Genomic DNA, 16,158 nt, shown 5'->3' with positions numbered 1-16,158 from the left:
AACTATATCTGTTGAATTTCTATGGTTTTGTGCGGGTAAAATTTAAACCTAACTATAACATTCCTGTAACATTTGTTGTTTTCAGTGAATTTCTACGTTTTTTTTAATTCTATTTCCTAAATATAACGTCCCTGTAACTTTTGTTTTTTCTGTGAATAGCTATGGTTTTCTAAACGTTAAGTACTATTATGTGTGTATATACATCGACTTGTGTGAAATATTGTGTTGTAACGACAGGCATTACCACATAATAAGCGTTGTTATTATTACATGGTAAAAGGACTGCATAGTCATTACTAAGTTGTAAGGTAGTAATTACTGAGTGGTAAAGTAAAGGTGATTTACCCTCATGACCTTGTGCAGTGAGGCCTTTTTTCTGTGCCTAGGAGGGAATTTCCATGGCTGAAGGAAAGGTGGCAAAGGGAACCACACGAAAGACATCCTGCTGTTCTGTTTCTCCCTGTATTGAGCTCACATGAACGGCTCCTGCAACAAGCAGCCACTGGGTGCCCTCAGCAAAATGACTACCTTGCTCATGTATTTGTCCATCTTATGGTGTACTGCCAATCATTACATTATCAATAAAAATTAATTGTTTAATAAATTTAAAACTCTACTTTTTGGCTACAGAATGTTGGCAAGTATGGTTTCGGAAGAAGCACTAATTGCTACTTCAATCAAGATGTACTGAGAATGGGGGACCTCAGGGGCAGACATGCCCCTATAATATGCCCCCTCCGGATGCTTTGGGTGAATGATGTAGTCCACATTAGGCTGGACAGATGGGCAAGCCAGACAAGGGTTGGGTTTGGTATCAGATAGATCAGGAAATCTAGAGTCAAGGAGGCCTCTTCTCTAGGAGTAGACAGGGAAGGCAGTACAGATCGGACCTTGATATGGGACAAATGTGCACAGAGGTTGCACGCCAACAAAAGGGGCGAAACAGCATGCTTTTCAGGTGGAGAGGGATTAGGTGAGGCCTGGTCTCAGAAGAGTGAAGGAGAAAGGAGGAGCACACATAAAATGGCAGAAAAAGATGGTTCAAGCAAGAGAGGGACCCAGATTGCAGCCAAGTAGGTTGTAATGGTGGACCTGTTGGGATGAGGCTAAAGGGTCTCCAGGGGGAGGTTACGAATGACTACCAATCCATTGCTGTTGTGGTAGAGACAAGCAACTTAGAGTTGATCAAGCAGGATAAAAGATTTCAGTTCGAGACACAAGGCAGTGGTCACAGAACCTGAGAATAGCATAGGGGAAAAACATGGGCAACACAAAAAATGTGCTGTCGATGGAAGGTACAGATATCTGTTCCCTTTAGGGCATATTTGTCTACCTTTACAAAAGAGAACATATGGGCAGACAAGTTTACTAACATATACAAAGTACTGCACAGAGATAAAATGGCAAAACAGGGATGGAGGAGGAAGAATGGGAACTGGCACGCAGACCTGTAGTACCAGGGACTATTGAAACATGGACATCAGCATTTTTTATTTATGCCAGTGTTTATTGTGAGAAGCACTCAGACTGATCAGTGGCTGTCTTTAAATATACGGATATCATCAGGAAAGCACAAATTAATTATGTGGCTTTAATTTGGCTGAGGAATGATGTGGAGTTTGGGGTTAGGTTGGAGTATACGCCAATAAACCATGGGGTATGACAGATGCGCTCACATACAGACTGGGAGCCTCTCCCTGCTCTTTGTCGCCCGGCAACACAGTGCTGGGCTGGAGAGAGCCTACTGCGCATGTGTGTTTGGCCGGCCCAAGATGGCTGGCAAAACATACATGCGAGCTAAGGGGAGTGCTCTGTGCACTCCCCTATGTGGCTGTCATCCCCAATGCCCGCCCCTTTTACTACAAAACGATAGTAAACATAGTTTATTATCATTTTGTAGTCAAAGATTTGCAGCTGCTGCTGCTGGGGGCGACGCTCCTCTGCCATGGCGGATGAGCCGCCACTGAATGGATACAAGGGAGGAGTAGTAGGCAACATCTACAGCAGCAATCTAGTAACAAAATGTTCTACTGTAATTAAGTTTGACAAGTTGGTGGGGCAAAAGAGAAACATTTGGTAGCTAAGGGGAAGTTAATGAAGGATGTGCCAGAAAGCAGGATGACTGGCCTCTTTGATGTACTGGCTACCACAGGATTTGACAGTTTTACCATTGAGAGTTGTTCCAAAGAAAATAACAGTGGAATTCTGAGTGATTCACTATTTGTCATGGCCAGAGGGTTCTTGAATGATGTCACTGTGAAGGAGGATACAGTGATTCAATATGCGTCAATGGATGTTGCTGTTGGTTTGGTAAGAGCTTGCGGGGCAGGACTAGAACTCGCAAAACATGGCATCAAATTGGCCTTTAAATTACTGGTCCATCCAGTAGATGTGAAGGAAATATTTTTGTGAACAAGGTATGGATTACCTTAACGTTTTTACATCCATTGTTTAGATGTCAATCAGTGTTATTCGTCAGTAAACTTCAAGAGATTAATACAGGCACACGTTTCATTGTACGTTTTTAATTACTCACTCAGACCCTGAGAGACCCGTCCCACGTAAAGCCCCGCTTAGAGCAGCTCGCTCTTGCCCCTGAAGGCTGGCTGTCGGTTGAAACCTGTAACTTATCAGCCAATTCATTGGGAAAACGCGTCAAAGTCCACCCTTGACTCATATTTAACTAAAATGTGTATCGGGGGTGAGGTAACTGTGGGCAGTAAATCGCTTCTCTCCTTCACGTCCGCGCTCACCTCTTAGCCTCCTATATCTGCAGCGCGGGCCCTTTAAACTGCGCTCCTTAGGAAATGCTGACTCCAGTGGGAGGGGCTTGATGGTAATGTGGAAAGTCATGTGAACGAGGTTAGAGCACACCAAAACAAAGTCCGACTTCAGTTCCCTTTTCCAGATATCGGCGGGTTCGGCTAACTCCTCCGCTGGTGAGCAATTACAGGTAAGGAGAGAAGGCAAGAGAGCATCACAAGGGGCTTTAATAGGGGTAAGGTTTAATGCCTAGGACCTCTGACAAAATGTAAATAAAAAATAAAAAACGGCAGATACAGACTGTGCAGCAGCCACGCTCGCGCGGGGTTCAGATATTTCATAAAGTTAAGGCCCGCGGGTGTCTGGGTGAAATGTGAAAAACGTGTTTTATTCCCACGTTTGGGGGCTTAATTCAACTCCACGGGACTTGCATTTGTAGTGTAGACACCTCGTAAAATATCATGACAACTGTTAAGATTCTGACTTTTGCATGACTTGTTTATGCACTATGTGCTGTTTGTAGCATTGCTTTTTTTATATTGAGAACATTTAACTAACATGTCTGTCATCTCGCCATCATATGCCGGGTGTCATGCTCTTTTCTGTAGCCTGCAACCTTCCAAAAAGCAGTGTGCAACCACAGAATTGCAAAAGGTTACCTTTTTTGCGATCCTCTAGTTTCCTTTTTCTATTGACTTTCATGAGATCACCGCCGTAAACTTAGGATCTCACTCTCATTATAGAGCAGTTTTGTAGACAGGTATGGGCTAACATACCAGAGGACCGTGATTTCTAGATTCAGAGCCCAGATCTGGAAGAACTGCCCCTGCTGGCGTGTAGAGAAGTGGCCTCAGCAGGCTTTTGTAACTGACCAAAATTCAGGGCCACTGAAATTATATGGCACATGAGGACCAAATTACGTGGCAGGGTTGACTAAATTATGTCAAGAAAAGGCAAAATATGTGGCTTAATGCGGCACATTTTGTGATAGTGTTACTTGATTTTTTTTTTTTTTTTTTATAATTGTTAACACTGTTGAGCATTGGTTGCACCTCATTAGTACTAGGTTAAATCCCAAATATAGCAATAAGCAACATAAAGGTGACCAGTCAACGTTTGTAACGGGCCTTTCACTGCACAGCAACACGTGTTGCTGCATTTTCAGTAACTTTTTAACAGTTTGAGGTAGAAAGATTTTTTGTTAAAATCTGCACATTATGCATTCGATGATGGATTATGTGGCAAAGTTTACAAATCCATAAATATGCAAAAAATGCAGCAGCCGGACAATTGCATAATTCCAGTGGCTCTGCCAAAAGTAGGCCTTTGGTGGCTGGTCAAAGGTGTGAGATTCGTCCTCTGTGAGTGACATTGTGTACCCAAGGTTAGGGACACTAGGATACTGTGATAGTTCTTATTAAAAAAAAAAAAAACACACAAAAAATACAACACACACACAAATAGGTTAGATCTGGGACCTAGCTCCTTGACTCAATTCAGTTGGGCTCATTTAAAGCTCCTGAAGGCTACTTTATTTTTTTTACAGATAAGGTTCAGAGCTAAGCAGGACCAGCACATCCAGAGATTGAAGATGAAGACCAATAATGATATTGACTGCCTAATTTAGAGTTGGGGGCTAATAGAGAATACACCAAAACAGATAGGTTCTCTGTCCCACATTCTGTGGTTTTCCTGCCCTATTAAGTGTGTCCTTGATGAGGAACATGCTGCTGGTGGAGGCACCTCCGGTATTCCAACAGCAAGGATGGCTCCAGACAGTGGAACAGCCTCACATGTTAGTGCGACTGAATTAGCTTTGTGTTTGGAAAGATCTCCATTAAAATGGTAGATGTCTTTCAAGCAAGAGAATCCCCAGCATGCTGGCTGTGCACAGACCTGACCAAGCATGTACAAGTTACCAACACTCGAGGGGGGCAGACACTTGTAACTTGGACACCCGCATGGTCCCTCCCACTTCCCTGCCACATTGTGCCACCTCATAGCCATGGCAAGTTTATTGATTTAGACCTCAACTGAGATCAACAATTATAAAACAATAAGTTATTCATTTTTACATACATCATTACCGATCACAATTAAAAGTTTAACAAATGTGCTAGAAATTAAAAACATTATAACATATATATGAATTCCTAGGAAACAATATCAGATAGCCCCCATTACTGCGTTGCGACTCCAGTCCTTCCGGTGGACATGCTGGAACGTGGTGAAAGTGAACACTGAGACCAAGCCTACTGTCCCTTGCTGCTCTCCACCCCTGCATTCACTTCGGTGCACAAAGACGTGCACAGCTGAGTCATGCCTCGTGGATATATGAGGGAGCCCAGAGTTGCAAGGAGGTTAAAATTGGCCTTACAGTGCTGTGCATTGATAAATTAGCGCTGTGAGGCCATCATTGAGTTTACACCATTCTTTAATGCAGGACCATCTTGTCTGATTTTATCACGGAGTCTCCAAGTACTCCGAGGTGCGTGTGAAACTCACCTAGTTTATCCTTTGATACATGCGAAGCTGACTGATGCCTGATGAATGATAAAAGTAGAATATTTTAAATGGCCTCCATTTTTCACTTTTCAGCTCCCGAGCCTTCGTATGGTGTTCATTCACGTATCTTCCCCCATCTCGTGTCTTCTGACCTCTAATGACACGTGACCCCTATCTGCACCCTGTTTTACAGTTTCCCACTCCCAAGTCTATAGAATACCCTCCCCTTCACACCATGACACACTGTATGTGACCCATGAGCCCCGCAATACCCCGTGTCCGCTCCCACCTTCAGTGACCTCTGGGGACCATCTTTATACCGGCCCTCCCCTTATGCCTGGATCCCAAACATTCCAAAGATGTAGTGAGTCACCACCTGATCCCCGGAGAGATCGGCCGTGGTGGGGTAGGTCTGGCTCGTGAAGCCCTTACTTGTTCTGCTTACGTGGTTTCCCTTTTACTCTCTCGGCTGCTTGTTCTGCTGACTCGGCCCACGAGATGAGCAGGGATTGCAACACTTGATGTTAACGAGTTTACAGGGAGGTCCCTTTATCTGCTGAGTGATGCTGTCTGGAGTTACCTTTGAACCCAGTCTGCTCTTTCAACCGGACGTTTTCTGACCTACGGGCTGCAGAGGATGCGTATTCTGTCCGTTCTGCACTGCGTACTGTTGCTTCCTATTTGTGCTTATAAGACATCTAAGTAATCCGTATCACAAAATACCTTCGGCTATAGCACAAATAAGTGTTCATCTTTCTTTTAATTATTACTCATGATGAAGGTAAAACTAATGAGTTTTTCAGCCATCAATTTCTGTGTCTTTTTTTCACTTTTGTCATGGGGTCGTTCTGTTGTTTTAAAACTCGTGCAGCGGTAAGCATGCCCCGAATTATTTGATAGTATGGCGTGCTCTACTTGTACGCCTTAATTGAAAAAGCAATGGCAAAGCCAATAGGCCCGGCTTACTTTTTGAGTCCGGACTACAACATTAAAACAAAAACTGCTTCCGCGGAATAAAAGGAAGCAATTGCTCTCTAAATATTGTTCATGTATGTGATAAAAATGGAATATGTGATGATTGAGAGATTTAAAGTAGTTCCTCATGCATTGAAATGCAAGCATTAAGTAAGCAGCCAATAGCAGGATGTGAGAGAAATACTGTTGGGAAGAGCCAAATCCCACTCCATGTATAGGTTAATGAATTGATAGCAATGCATCTTGCACACTGTTAGCAGGGAAAGGGAACATATAAGTGATAGGATATGTTCTGCTCTCCTCTCGGTTACAGCTGAATAGGGGAGAGGGTTCTCAGCTCTAGAGATACGATAAGCCATACTGTCACCAGGCTATCACCCTGATCAGACCGGAGAGGGCGTCTTTTTGCTTCTCATATTCAGCTTCAGTGGTGGTAGCATGAAGGTTCACAAAAGTCTTACATTTGCCCACCAAGTGGGGGTCCCATAAAGATACATACTGGTTATTTGTCCAATGCCACTACCCCCTGCCTCCCACATGCAACAGCTCTGACTGATTTTGGTCCACAATAGATGGAACTGGTAAAGAAACCTAGCAGTTGCCTCTTTGCTCTGCTTCAACATAGGAGACACTGTGGGCGGAGTGCCGCTGAAACAAAGTTCAGCATCCAGATTCATCCATTAACTCCATAACTAGTGGGTCAAGAAAGTGCTGCCTTTGAGTATCAGAGCGTCATTGTACCTCTGCTTCTCTCGACTAGATGCTGTGCAGACATAGAATCCTGTTCCTACCAACCTCGCATCAAGGTATGCTCTGCACCACAACAGGTAGGCCTAGTACAGGATTCTGGTAGCCGCCACCAGCATCACCAACTGTTGACTGCACCAGAGACAGGCCTGGCTGGTACAGTACTGTTGCAGAAGGACCCGGCTCCCCTAGCTCCAAGTCAGACTCCGATCCATGTGGGGTCCATCGAAGACTGTCAGATTGCTGCAGTGAGCATTGGTTTTCTCCACTGCACAAACCTTTAAAGTGCATCCTCAGTGTAAGTGAAAAATGTGCATATTGGAAGCTAGTAGAAAGGGCCCTAAACATCTAGGAGCTGGCCAGCCCCCCAGCAGCCAGGATTCGCCACTGTGGATGTATTCCTTCAGGTAGGGCTTACCACACAGTCCTTTCAGTAGTTGGAAGAATTGTTACTGAAAACAGATTCTGGCATATGGCGCTACTACTAACTGATGGAAGACAACCACGTTTTATGCCTATTGGGGGAGACTGTTCCATGATGGTGAAAAACTCTGTTTTTAAAATGTATCTTCTTTTGGTAAAAGGTGTTTAAACCAACACACTTTCTAACTTCCTCATTCGAGCATTTTTTGAGTGAGACCATGAACGGAAACCTTTTTAAGTTCAAACCTTTTTGTTCAGTGATTAAGAAAGCACACGAAAGCCAAACACTCCAGAGGGAGTAGAGTAGAAAGAAAAAAAAAACATAGGGGAACAGAAAGGGATTTTGTGTGTGGGGAGGTGGGCAGGAGACTCCTCTTTAAAATATTCTCTTGTAGTCCGCTCTCCAAACCCATGTTGTCGGTGAATTGACAGCAGATTAATTTCAGGTAGTGAGCCAGAGTCTTAAACTGCTTCATACAACTGCATTCATATAGTTGACTTCAATACACCCAAGAGCGATTGAATTGCTTCCACACCCAAGAACGTGTAAGTCTTACTTGTTGGGCCGGACTCTGTCTGGCAGATGACCACACAGCAACCCTTATACCGATCTCAGAAAGACCCTTACGGATCACCTGGAGATGCCATCTCTTCTTTAACGTCAGTGCGGTGGGCTCAGGGAAGAGAAAAACATGTTTAAGAACGTCTGTGTTGGAAGCCGCCGTTCATTGGAAGCATCTCTGAGGCTCGGTTCTTCAAAGAGGAAAATAGCTCTGTCACTTGAATCTGTAGTCTCCGTGGATGCCCTCAAGGAAAGCCAATAGTGGCTTAATGCAAAATGGTCCCCTACCCTCAGAATGTGAAGAGGGCCGCTGAGTCTCCCGTACCTCACATACGTTCATTGGCCATGGTCTAAGGGGGGAGGCCCTCTAAAGGGATGGGGGCTCGCCTACACTGCAGGGGCCTGCACTACACCCCTGGAAGTTAGTAAGCCTGACCCACCGCCAAATTCCCCTCTGCTGTAGAAGGGTTAATGGTATCTTAATGTTAGTTGGAAGAAAACCCAGTGTGTTAATATTCTGTTGTTTTCCTGCACCTCCACCTTGGTTTGCAGAAAGCACAGTGGGCTAGTCACCTTCTCTTTCAATCCCTCACAGTTAATCACCCATTCCTTCATGGCACTCAGTCTGGTCTCTACACTATTTACACTCTCTTCCAGTGTGGAGGTCGCTGCTTCCACATCCGTCATTCTAGTCTCTGTTGCTTCCAGTTTCCTCTGTGGTGGATTTCTTCTGCTTATCCAGTTTTTAGGTCTCGCTTAAGATAGCAGATGCGCTGCCTATTGCAACACATTTTATTATTTTACAGTGGGCTTAGGGCCTGCCCATTGTTTATCATTGGTTGGCCTGATTGTCACTCTTAGGTGCTTGCTTATTTGATGGCTCAGGAGTTTGTCACTCCTTTTGAATATGGATTCATCCCTGTGTCCTTGCACTATCTTTTTTTTGTGCTACTCTTTTGATTTTAGATAAGCACTCTACAAGAGTCCATGTGTTTTCCAGCTGTCTCACTATGTGTTTCTCTGCCCCTCCCAACTTGTTTCCACTTCAGTGTTGCTCCCCCTCATCACTGTGTTGCTTGCGGTTCAGTGTCCCCTTCTGTGTTGCTCTTTCTCGCCTTGTGCTTCTTTGCCTTTCCTATGTTGTTGCCATCCCCTGTGTTGCTGGCTGGTATATCGGAGGCAAGGGTCTAACGAAGAGCCCACTGTACCAGCTTAAGCAAGGTGCTACTGGGATAGAATACATTGTTTATTGGCCCTTTTTTAACTTTCATCACTGGATCACAGCAAGTCGGAAGTGGAAACTAATAAATGGTGTATGAATAAACTACAATAGCACAGTTGTGAGGTGGGGTTGAAAAGGTCCGAGAAAGCCTACAACGCTGAAAGAAAAATGAAATGTAAAGGAAAAAAACAAGTTGGAGGCAAACGAGTAAAAAGCGCAAAGGAAAGAATGCAGATAAAGTAGGAAAGAAAAAAAGAAGCAGGATAAAAAGAGGATACAAAATTAGAATGGAAATATGGAAATAAAGCTGTAAAGAGAAAAAGGAAAGAATAAAGGAAAAGACTTGAATAAAGGGTGGAAAAAAGAAAATATGGAAGGAACAAAGAAATAAAAAGAACAATGTAAGGAAAGAGAAAACACGTTTAGGATCACAAATCACATTAAGATGCAAAAGAATCAAGGAGATGTTGACTACATATAATGAGAATAAGACTTTCCTATAATATTCTTTTTTTCTGTACTGTGGTTTTACTTGACTGTAAATACCAAAGGGCCAGACAAAAGCAGTTGTCATTACAAAAAGCAGTCATGATAGGGTTAATCTCCATGCCCGCGAGGCCAGCTCACACACTGGGTGCTGTTTCCTTAATTCCTACTTTCACTGATCTCCACGAACTATGTATCTCGCAGTTGTGACCATGTGTGACCTCTGTCCTCGGTGCCACCCTTTGTTGGAAATGTTTTCAGAATAGCTCAGTCCACTCTCTCTAGTTGGACTATGTATTGTTTGTGGAGATGGGCTACTTTTCTATCACAAATGCAAAGTAAAGAGTGCGTACTCTCGTGGGCTTATACGACATGTGGAAAATACTTAAGACAAGCAGTGGCTGAATGGGCTGACCCAAAGTCTGTATCTGTTGAGGGTATTAGCTCCATTCTTTTGTAGGGAATGAGCTCTGGCAGTCAAGCAAACCTGTCTGAAACCAACCTATAGTCACTGAAGGTACTTCTCATCCTGCAAAAGAGTGGGACACTGGGATTTAACAATAGGGTATTTGGCTGAAGTGACCAACATGTCCCACGAAAGAGATGCATGCAGCAAAGAACGAAAAACAGCTTACTAAGATTTGGGGCCCGGAGTGAGAAAGTTAAGAAGCCCATTGGTAATTAAAGGAGAGCATCACATTCACCGCCCTAGGGTCACCGTGAATCTGCTTAAGCACCAGTGGAGCGAATGAGGCGACACAGCCAACAGGCCTGGCTCATTAGTTCCTGGATACTTCCATATCTAGGCCTTAGTATAGAAAAATTGAGCATGCGTGGCATTTGCTGTAAATGGTAATATTGTAATAACAGACACCCAGCGTGTTTTGTTACAACTGTTTTTATTGCTGTTTGTGATTCAACAGCAAGGAGAAGCGGCCTATTTACAGTTATGAACGCTAGTTCGGTTGAGTAACACAAAACATGTAAATATTGTTAGGGGGCGTTTTTAAGTTGTTTGTGTGTTGTTTGTCGTAGTGCTTATGTGCACGTCAGTGGAAACTGTATTTGCTAAGTTAAAGTGATAAGAAAATAATATGTTGACAGATACTGAAAAGGTGACTTTAGTTTTTACAAATAAGGGGCAGCACAAGTCTAGCGGCCACTATTTATTGCTCACACTTAAGAACTATTTTGCTGATGCTGCTTGTTGGGTGTGTGATCTTGTGGGCGCCTATGCTTCTGCCAGCTGTCCTGTAAAAGTCACGATTTTCCGTCAGCTTGCACTGATGTTATCCTTGTGTTTTAAAAATAAATAAATTAATTGACCCCCCTTCCCTCCCCAATTGCATAATCAAACGGTGGTGGTGGTACAGATTAATTGGGGTACAAGCTTCTTCTATGCGCACACAACTGGTACAGCAGAGGCAGCAGATGTGCTGTTCGCCTCTCTCTCTCTCTCTCTCTCATATATATATATATATATATATATATATATATATATATATATAACATCGGTCTCTCACCTCGCTCTCTCTCCTCACCCTTTCTTTCTTCATCTCCTTAGCCCCTCTCACAAGGATAACATCAGTGCAAGACGACTTAACGTCACGGCTGTCACAGGACGGCTGGCAGAAGCAGAAGATCACACACACAACAAGCAGCAACTGGGAAATGTTTCCTAAGTGGGCGGAATAAATAGTGGCCGCTAGACTTGTGCTGCCCCTTCTTTGTAAAAACTAAAGTCACCTTTTCAATTTCTATCTCAACATATTATTTTCTTTCCACTTTAACTTAAATGCACTTTCCACGGACGTGCCCATAAACACCACGACAAACAACTTAAAACTTTCCCCTAACAATATTTACGTTTTTCTCTCTTTCCTCACCCCTTTCTCTCCTCATCCCCTCTGTCCCCCCTCTACTTCTCTTTCCTCAGTTCTCTCACCTCTTTCTCTGTTCTGTTTCTCTTCACCTTTCTCCACCTCTTTCTTTACCTATCTCTCTCCCCTCTCCTCAGCGCTCCTTCTCTTCGCCTCTCTATTCACCTCTCTCTCCTCACCTCTCTCTCTCTCCTCACCTTTCTCCCCTCCCCTCTCTCTTTTTCTCTCCTTACCTCTTTCTCTCCACCTCTCTCTTCACCTCTTTCTCCACTCATCTCTCCTCAGCGCTCTCTCTCTTCACTTATCTCTTTCTCTCCTCACCCCGTCTTACGCTCCCTCTCTCTCCCTCTCGCCTCACCTCTTTCCTCACCTTCCTCCCCTCACCTTTCTCTCGCTCTCTCATTCTCATTTCCCACCTCTCTGTCCTCACCCCTCTCTCTTTTCTAACCTCACTCTCCTCAACTCTCTCTTTCCTCACCTCTCCAGCCCTCTCTCACTCCCTGGTTCCTCACCTCTCTAACTCACTCGCCCTCTTTCCTCCCCTCTTTCTTCACCCCTCACTCTCTCCTCACCTTTCTCTCACCTCAGTTCTTTCTCCTTCTGTCTTGTTCTCCACCTCCCTCTGTACGTGTCTCTTTTCACCTCTCTTTCTCCCTCTCTTCTCACCTCTCTCTCTTTACCTGTCTCTCTCTCCACCTCTCTACCTGTCCCTCTCTTCACTCTCTCTCCCCTTAGCGCTCTCTCTTCACCTTTCTCTCATCACTTCTCTTGCTCTCTCTCCTCACCTCTTACCTCACCTCTCTCTCTTAACTCACCTCTCTCGCCTCATCTCTCTCTCTCTCTCTCCCTCCCTCTCTCTCTCTCTCTCTCCCTCCCTCTCTCTCTCTCTCTCTGCCTCGCTCTCCCTCTCTCTCTCGGCCTCGCTCTCCCTCTCTCTCTTTTCTCACCTCACCTCTCTTTCCTCAGCTCTCTCTCGCTCGCTCTGTTTCCTCACCTCTTTCTTTCCTAACCCCTGTCTTCCTCACCCTCTCAACCCTCTCTCCTTACCACCTCTCTATTTCCTTACCTCTGCCTCTATTTCCTTACCTCTTCCTCACAATACAGGGGATAATTCATCCCTTTCAAGACTTTCAAATAGTCTGCTATTTAAATAGATTTTTGATCCTCCTTTTGAAAGCAAGACATATAAATGCAGCCACTAAATAATTCTTTATCTGAATTGAACATTGCTATATACCACGGTGACTGATCTTACTGAACTCAAGACGATAAGTAACGTTATTCACGTGACAGTGCACGGAGCTTGACTGCAGCAGCAACAGTACCTGGCATCCTTGGCAATCACAGCATAAAGCCCTTTCCTGCAAGGAGTAAGACAAAGGCTCAGTGGGACCCTTTAAGGACGTATGCAAACGCCATTATCAGATATTGCTAACGGACATTTAGAATCACCATCAATAATGCTCAGCTGACGGCTTAGTATGTAAATAAAATTACTTTGTCTTTTGTAGCCAACTAGCATTGCTTTCAGCCAAGAAACCTAAAGTGCCCCCTACTTTGGACCAAATCTCTCATGATACCAAGCAAGCGAAGCAAGTCATTCCAACTCTCCCCAGAAGAGCTTGCTTGTCTCTTCCTTCCATGCAACTATCCATTCATCTTTTCATTCTTTCATCCACCCACTGATAATCAACATTTCACATTTACAGCGTGTCATCTATTCAGTCTTTCATCCAGCATTCAATCTGTCACCATTCCGACCATCATATCCAAGCCTATCCATCTATCTTTATACCTATCCATCAAACATACCCGTCCTTTCTCTGTCATCCATCCTTTCACTTATCCATACAAACTTTTACTCATCCATCCGGTCTTTCACTCGAGACATCCATCCACCCTCCCTTTCAGTCATCCATTTACTCAGCCATCCATCCTTTCACCCTTTCACTCAACCAACTGTCCACCCTTATATCCACCCATCCCCCACCCTCTCTTTCACCCATCCACCCTTTCACTCAGTCCATCCATGCACTCATCTATCCATCCATTTACCCTTTCACTCATCGATCCATTCTTTCACTCACACATCCATAAATTCAGTTTGACTCTCACATCCATCCTTCCTCCCTTTCAGTTATCCATCCTTACATCCATTATTTTCACTCATTCATCCATGCATCTATCCATCCACCTTTTCACTCACCCATCCATTGACCATTCCACTCACACATCCATCCTCATCATTTTACCCTTTCACTCATCCGTCCATCCATCCTTTCACTCATTCATCCATCCACCCTTTCACTCATCGATCCGTCCGCCCTTTTATCCAGGAATCTATCTTCCCTTTCACTCATTCATCTATTGTTTCACTCATTCGTCCATGCCTCCATCCTTTCATTTATCCATCATCCATCCTTTCAATCATCCATCCATTCACTCATTCAGTCCCTTTACCCTTTCACTTATCATTCATCCTTTCACTCACCCATCCTCTCATCATGCATTTATGCACCCTCACAAATCCATTCATTAATTCATTTACCCAGCATTCCTTTCACTCATCTATCCTTACTGCCATCCTTTCATTCATTCACCCATGCATCTATCAGTCCACCCTTTCACTCCCACATTCACTATTTTCCATCCATCCATCCATCTATCCATTCACTAACTCACCTTCCCACCCTTTCAGGTTAATTATGAGGCTTTGTCTGCCGAGTTGTAGACAGAGGAGGCCCATCAAAACCTCTGCTGCAGGTGCTAAAATGGGGGGTTGATGACGCCCCTGCTGTCAACTGTTTTTAAATATACTCTACACAATATTTGAAATGAGTAGAGCAAATTATTTTTTGTACCTGTAAGAGGGGAGTTAACTGGATTCTCTCAATAGCTTATGGATTTTAGGCCCCCAGGCCAAATATATTTTAGGACCCATGTTCGGAACAGTTTTGAATTTATGATCCAATTTCTGCTCTTTCATGCCCGCTTTGGCCAGGCCACGGACTGCACAGGTGCACTCTTTCAAATTCTAAGTGTGTTTGCATCTTATATTCAGGGATAGTGACGTGTGTTTTCAATATTGTAATACAGCAGTAGCTTACAAATGTTCTGGCAAATAATCTCTGTGGCAACCTCCCATTTCTCAAACATGCCTCGGCGTAACTTCAGGGGATACCCTCTAGTAAATGTATTTTCTGGCAAACAGTTGGATACAGGTGCTTTCAGTCGGGTTTGGTGAGTTGTCGGATTTCACCAAAAACCTTTACATAAATACAGACAAAAATCAAACGCACTCTCTCCCTCTCTGTCTTGAAAGTCGTCAAATATCTTAGTTATTTTACAAAATAGCGTGTTTTCTCTCACATGCTACCCCTGCCAATCCACATTGGTCTTCCTTTCCACTGCCGCTTCAGCCCCTCTTCAGCCCCTCTCATGTGCCCTGCTTGTCGTATTTGATGGAAAATCTGAAGCTCACACCCTCCAGTCTTACCAGCCAAGCTATGCCCTGCATATATGAGGTCCTGTTTTGATCTAAAACAGTGGCTCCCAACCTGTGGTCCGTGGATCCCCAGGGGTCCGTGACACATTCCCAGGGGTTCCGCATGCCTGGGATGGGAGGAAGGCACTTTTCCAGCTGGGGCCTCTGACAAACACTTGCGTGTGTGTTTTCATATTTATTACTTCCTTTGTTGAGCAGTTTTAAACGCCCTGCAAAGCTCCTTGTACTGCAAAAATAAAAGTGTCAAGCTAACTCAAGTGATTAATGTATCTGCTGGAGAGAGATGGGAGTTTTGTGTAGTGGCAGTTTTGACTCAAAGATAGCGCAGGTGGTTAATATACCTGCTGCAAAGAATGTGTATCATGCAAAAAACTGTATTTTATGTGCATGGCACAGTGGGTTACTGCTTTTGTCACAGAGATTCTTTTGTTACTATGGAGTTCATAATCATAATCTAGCACAGTGAGGTGTGAACTGCCATTAAAGAGCTGCATGCAAACCGCATGGCACAAATTAGAAAGTTGTTTTTTTCCTAGTCTTTCATTTTCCTTATGCTGCTAAAAAGGTTTGCTTGTGTAGAAATACATTCTTATTGCTAACGCAGTGCTTAATTTGTGCTTGTTGCTTCCGGTGCTGAGCACCAGCACATATTTTTGGGGCCCGGGGCTTATTCTTCTGCCTCAAGCATTTGCTGTGAGCAAAAGACAAATATGGGAAAGACGGAGGAAGGGAAAAATGAAAAAGCGTCACAAAGGGAGAAAGTAGAAAGCTGCTAGAGTGAGCTGAAGTGGCCTTAAATGGATTGCAGAGGCCCGAGATGGTCTAGGATTATGCTGCCTCAGTATTCCGTGTACCCACATTTAATTGCAGCAGCCACGTGTTTAAGAGGAGGGCTTTGGGCACCGGCACGTTTTTATTTACAAATTAAGCACTGTGCTAACGTCATCGCTAATCACTGTGCTGTGTTCTGAATCCTAAGTGTGTGCTTCTCCAGACCAAGCACTCTTAGAAAATGCCTACCAGTGTGGATGACATGTGAATCCTACATCTTGTAGTCCCCTGTAAAGTGCCCTGGCACCCTACAGTGGAA

At 44.1% G+C, this 16,158-nt stretch overlaps 1 protein-coding gene across 2 annotated transcripts in view; it reads left to right on the top strand.

The window, feature by feature from the left end:
* Positions 1 to 2,812: 2,812 nt before the first annotated feature.
* TCN2 (transcobalamin 2) overlaps positions 2,813 to 16,158 on the top strand; it is a 112,206-nt gene continuing 98,860 nt past the window's right edge. For both annotated transcript variants that reach the window (XM_069214458.1, XM_069214457.1), the window contains exon 1: positions 2,813 to 2,953. The gene's annotated coding sequence lies outside the window, so the exon portion shown is untranslated. The remainder of the gene's footprint in view (positions 2,954 to 16,158) is intronic.

Source organism: Pleurodeles waltl, chromosome 11 (assembly GCF_031143425.1).
Source record: "Pleurodeles waltl isolate 20211129_DDA chromosome 11, aPleWal1.hap1.20221129, whole genome shotgun sequence".
Classification (NCBI taxonomy): domain Eukaryota; kingdom Metazoa; phylum Chordata; class Amphibia; order Caudata; family Salamandridae; genus Pleurodeles; species Pleurodeles waltl.
Note: the sequence above shows the minus strand (reverse complement) of the source record. Positions and strands in the feature narration are given on the sequence as shown.